Raw genomic sequence first — 6,490 nt, forward strand, 5'->3', positions numbered from 1 at the left:
TTGACTAATGATCAGAAGAAAGAGATAAAGGGTTATGTAGGGCATCTACCTTCATTGATGGATATGACCGGGGATCTGAGTCTGCTAGAGATTATTACTGGTTATTGGGACAACTACAAAATGGTGTTCAGATTCGGGGAAATAGAGATGACTCACACTTTAGAAGAGATTAGAGATGTCTTGGAAAGCGTAGGAAGTGCTAACAGGTCCAAAAAGAAATTAGCTCAAAATATCCTTATCCCTCACAAACCTAACCCAAAAAAATCAAAGTCATGTTTGCTGTCAATAAAGCCGATTGGGCACAAGGACCCACTATAGCCTTTAGAGAGTTATATGGGAGGTATTCATCCAAACAAGGTTACGAGAACCACATCCATGAGTTTTCCTCACTCCAGTCCATAGAAGCTAACCAAATACTAGCCTTTATCACCTGTCTACTGGGAACCATGGTATTTCCACTAAACACCTCCCTAGCTATAGACACTCGAGCTGTATTTGTTGCCCATGCTGGTCTTAGGGGAGTTACAAAAAATTAGCTTACCAAATATTTTGACATCATTCCCATTATCCTATCAGATATATACCGAGCTTTGGGAAAAGGATGCGACAATTATTACTACTTCCAAGGTTGCAACCTCTTAGTCCAATGGTGGATACTTAAGCATTTGGATAAGAGCGGTTTATCTACCCGCCGAGATCCGGCCCTGAGAGAGGATGACTTGGGAGTCGCTGCTATACCTTGTGGGGTTCAATATAAGAGAGGATAGGCTCATATCTTTTCCAGACTAAGAAAAGAACATATCAGGTGGAGAGTACCTGATTTTCATTCCAAGACAGTTTGTGTCAAGAGCCGTAGGCATCCATATCTACCGCTTATAGGCATTAGGGGAATCAGACCCTACGCACCATTGACAGTATTTAGATAGTTTGGTATGAGACAGGTTATTCCGAATGTGGATAATATGGGAGAGTTTGTACGAGATTATAAAGAAGGTCGTATTGAAGGTATAAAAAATGCTTAGAAAGATTGGAAGAATGTGATAAGGAAAGATGAGTTGGATAAGGATCCAAACAATCCAAGTCATGATGAAAATTACTACGAGTGCCTTAGGGCTGAGATAGCTGGCACTGCCGCTCCAGGACTATATCTGTACAAATTTCCCGAGGATAGAGAGGCCGTGAATGCAGTTCAAGTTAGAAGAATGAAACGATGAATAGAAGGAAGAGAAATGGATCATCAAGCAAAGATAGAATATGATCAAGAGGTGATTAAGAGTTTGACAGACGAGGCAGATGCTTCATTGAAGATCTTGGAATGGCTTGACACTTTTGTTAAAGAAGCCATAGATATGGGGACGTCATTGACTAGCGATCAGAGGGGTCGATGGATTGGGACAACGTTGATGCCAGCCTATGTAACCATTCAGACTGCCCTCCGAAGGGCCAAGAAGGCGCGAGATGATAGAGGGCAGATTTCTGTCCTTGGAGTGGATTTTTACTGATTATTGCATTTACTTTGTAAGCCTTGTAATCCCACTTAGGAAAATACTATTAATGAGAAGCACTGGGATTTTTATTTTTCGGGAACGATATATTTGTTTTACATATGGCACAATTCTGCTTCATACGCTACTAGCCTTGGAGCAACGAGGTATAGGAAAGCGAATTATGTATTGTCTAAATGCTTATTTGATATAACTGCTCTGTGAAAATCATATATTTTACTCTTGATTGGTCCATGTTCCGGTCACCACCCAAAAGAAAAACCAAGGAAATAACCCCTAAAACAAATTTAGCTCCACTTTTAAAAGGTTGATCCTAATAGGAAATGGAGACCCTGGACAGCATGAGTGCGACTTCTTCTTACACCAACCTAGTCAGTGACGATGACGACATAGAAGCGACAAGTGAGAAAAATTAACAATGGGACGATAGAATGGCCCTAGCCCTTTGCTAGAATGAAAGAGGTTGTACAAACCACTAAGGTAGCTAATGAGAAAATGAACGAAGCAGAAACTCTCCTGGCTTATATTGAGGAACTAACAAAGCAACACCCTGCCAATCGGGTAAAATAGGGAAAGCCACCTGAAGCACCATTTGAGAGTTATGTCCCACTCAGTCAAAAAGAAGGGCTTGACCTCATACCATATGGAGATGACGAACTACTTATCCCCAATCTGAAAGTCTATGGAGACCCGCGCGAATCACAGCTCGAGGAGCCTCCTGTTTCATGCACAATTGTTCTTAAAGGCACAAGATCGTACAACTAGGGTGTGCCAATAGAGTTGTCTAAACAAGAACTCTTGGAGACTTTGGGGAGCTTTAAAGTGTACGCACAAAGCCCAAATCTGTTGCCACCATGTGCTCCTTCTATGATTTACAGGAAATGCCTCTACCACCGAAGTCATTTAGGACATACTGCTAATAAGTGTGAAGCATTAGAAAGGAAGCTTATCCAATGGATTGACCAAGGGAGAATCAGCCAACTGTGGGGGGCCCCACTCTCTCCTGACTCATGACCAAGGAATAAATCATCCAGAAAAGGATATCAAAGGTTAGGTTCTGGAGAAGCGACTTTTCCAAATTCGAAGAGTCATTCGCTAGGATCCACTCCCTACTATGTAGTATGAAGAAGATAAGAGCAGTGCCACAAACCTATCAGGGTCGCCCAGGATCTCCGAAAGAAAGGGTTTGTATGTATCACCATGGCATCCCCTGCCACGACATTGATGAATGTGTGAATTTCAAGCTTGAGCTGGAACGCCTCGTGAATGAAGGCCATGTTTGGATTGTCGCGGGAGGACAAGGATAGAAGATGAAGATGAAGAAGACAATGAAGGCCTGCTTAGTATTGTTGGGTGGAAAAACATAAGTATCCCTTTACTGCTTTCAATAAGATAGAGTATCCCTTTCCCTTTTTATGTAAACAGAACCACGCCCGTCCTAATGTCCTATTGGGGATACATAGGAAGCCTACTTAAGGCCTGGTCAGGGTAGAAAAACTAAGTCTCGGGTAGCATAGGGAAAAACCTTTTCTGTATATGCCTGAACTACGGATGGACCTGATTTCCCTTTAGTGGGATACGTAGGCTGTCTATTTAAGACTCGATCCTTTTATAATAAAAATCTAAATCCCCCTTAGTATAGGATGGGTAGAAAAAAATCAACCATACAAACCACTTATTGAAAAATCAATAGTCCCAAGAATACAAAAAGACTAAAATACCCTTGGAATGTGAATCAGTCAAGAGTTGAAATAAAATACATGACTCTATGTGCTATAAACTGTAAACAACGTGATATCTTGTGTTTCTTGCTTAAATCTAACGCTAACTTGGGAGCTTTTGAGTTATTTTCTCTTATAGACAGGGGTCGATTCGCTGGTACCAGTCACTCGATCAAAAGCTATTTCAGCGTCCTTAAACCCTCAATAACAAAACATGCCTGAAACTCCACCACCGAACAAAACTGCTTTAGTCGAAGGTACTCCAACAGCTGGCATAGCTGGAATGTCTTTGGAAGAGGCTGTTAGCCTGCTGATGAGGCAATTGGCTGAAGCTAGAGAGGAAGCGGACCGCCTGAGGGCCGAAAAAGAAAACGCTATTAATGTTGAGGCTAGCAGACCTCCACCCACTTTCCCAAATTTGGATTTACCAATTCCTGACCATTTCCCGCAAGCCAAGACTGGGCTACTTTTCAAACTCCACTACGCCGAAATACCACCCATGTGGGGAGTTCCTCCCACCAAACCCTAGCTTTTCAAACACCTGCTCACACTACGAACACAAATGCTTATTAAGCCCCTCGGGTGATAGGAGTTCCTGTGATTCACCTCATGAAATCAAATGTCGCTTTTCAAGACCATGTCACCCATATTGAATCTTCGCCAGAATTGGAGAACATGGAAATGTTCTTTGAAGCAAGAATAGACAAGATCGAGAAAGAGATGGGGAAGAAAATTCTTTGAACTGGAACGTGGCTCTAAAAAGAAAGAGGGGTTAAGATACTCTGATTTGTGCATACATCCAGACTTGGGCCTACCAGAAGGCTTCAAAATTCCCAAGTTTGATCACTTCAATAGGTCGGGCAATCCTAGAGCCCACTTGAGGGCTTACTGCGACCAGTTGGTTGGAAATGGCGGAAATGAAGCTTTGCTCATGAGGTTGTTTAGTCGAAGTCTGTCAGGAACAACAATGGAATGGTTTATCTCTCAAGAAATTAGCCGATGGAAAACATGGGAAGAAATGGCAAGTTCGTTCATGGAAAGATTCTGCTTCAATGTGGAAAATGTGCCTGATCGCTTCTCATTGGAGAAAATTCATTAGAAATCGACTGAAACCTACCAAGAATATGCTAGTCACTGGAGAGATGAAGCGGCACGTGTGCAACCACCTATGACTGAAGCTGAGCTAGTAGTCACATTCATACAGTACCAAGAAGCTGATTGCTTTGACAAAATGATAACTATGAAAAGGAGTTCCTTTGCAGATTTAGTCGCCGTTGGGGAAGATATCAAAGATGGCCTCAAGACTAACAAGATTGTTAGTGTACTAAACAGAGCAAGTTCGTCTGGTGCCACAGGTGGCAAAAAGAAAAGAGAATATATAGCCTATATTTCTAGAAATACTAGCCAAAAAGCCGAGGAAAAGAGATGACCCACAAAAATCCAGATAACTACCAATCACCTCCACCAACCAACTAGTTAACCACTTCGCCCCAATATATCCCAATGTTTGTATGCTACGCACAACCTAGCTACCAAGCTTCACAACCAAATTATCAAATACCAGCACCGAGCAACCGAGCTCCACGACCAGATTATCAAATGCCGGCACCCAGTAACCAAGCTTAACAAAACCAGACTTTTCAGAACCAGCCTCCACCAGTAAACTATGAGGTACCCTAAAAGAAACATATAAGAGCATTCACTCCTTTGCCAGAATCAAGGACTAGTTTATTCGCCAAGTTGAGAGACGTCGGGCGAATGAGCGCTGTTCCACCAAAACCTGCTAATCCCACGGATCGATAGTACATGCCAGATTTCACTTGCACCTACCATTCTAACCAAGTTGGCCATGCCACCAAATATTGCATAAACCTGAGGCATGAATTATAGGATATGATTGACAATCATGAGCTTATCCTGGAACAAACACCTCCGAATGTGGACACAAATCTGCTTTCAAAGCACGGAGGGAATCAAATTCACATGATAGAAAGAGGTGATCTGTTACATCCGGCAATTTTTGCAGTTTGAAAATTTGAAACAATTTCGACTTGTAAGAAAGGAGGCCATATTTGGATTTTTCTTAATGTGTGTATGCCGGTTGCGGAAGCTTGGATGTGGAAACACGGAGAAGGCCTAAGGGCAAAATTGGAATTTTGAAAATTTGTTTCGGGAATTGCGAAAGATGATCCATAAGTACTTGGGCTCAAACAAAAAATAAGAAAATTTAGGCCCAATTCCTTAAGGGTGGCCGGCCATAGTATATGGCCCAAACCCATGTGGGATTTTAATCCAAGTATTAAAAGAGAAGGGTCTTAACATTTCATGACAAATCAAGAAGTTTCAAGAAAGAAAAAGAAGAGCAAAAATGGAAAGGCCAATTCGGCCAAGAAGCAAGAAAGAAAGAAAAAAAAAATCTTGGAGCCTTCAACTTTGATTCAAAAACTTGTCTCTTCTTGAATTACTACTAAGCTTGGAACCTCTTCAACATGGTATAATTTTTGTGGCAAGAAAGTACTTGGATAGCAAGTGAAGAGTTGAAGGAACAAGGTAAGAATTCATCATTCTTTGCATGTTTTGGATGTTTGTATATGATGTAGTATGTGAAAAAGGATGGAATTTAAGAAAATATGAATAAAACTTATGGAAGTGTGGAAAGCTAGGTGTGGCCGTGTGTGCTTAAGTGTGTGTGGAAATTATGTTTAACTATTTTATCTAGTGTTTGGTTGATATTGTTGTGGATGTTGAATGATTTTGGAGAGATTGTAGTCTTGCATGCATGATGTTAGCCGTGGGGTTTTGTGTGTGAGTGTGGCCGTGTATGTGCATGGTGGTGTGGCCGTGTAGTTGTGGTGTGGTGTGGAGGAAAATAAGCCAATTTTATTTAGTGTTTTGATTATTGTTGTTGTGAATTTTATGTTGTTAATAAAGCTTAATGATCTTAGTGAAATTGTAGTAGTTGGAGGCTTGAGATGGAAGTTTATGTAAATGGAATAAGATGTCTTGCATGAATAGAATATAATGTTGTTAGTATGGTGTTGTTAATGCGCGAGTTATTAAGTTGTTATTGTTCTTATTGGAGTTAGAAGGTCTTGAAGGAAAGGGTATATTGATTAAGTTGTTATAATGTATCTTGGATTGAAATTGGAAATTGCTAGTATGGTTGTGACATTATGATTGATATCTGGCCGGGTTGAATTCCCGGATTGTTGTTGATTGTTTTGAGCCGAGTTGAACCTCGGGGATGATATATGTATAGGGGAG

Source organism: Lycium ferocissimum, chromosome 4, assembly GCF_029784015.1.
Source record: "Lycium ferocissimum isolate CSIRO_LF1 chromosome 4, AGI_CSIRO_Lferr_CH_V1, whole genome shotgun sequence".
NCBI classification, from domain to species: Eukaryota; Viridiplantae; Streptophyta; class Magnoliopsida; order Solanales; family Solanaceae; genus Lycium; species Lycium ferocissimum.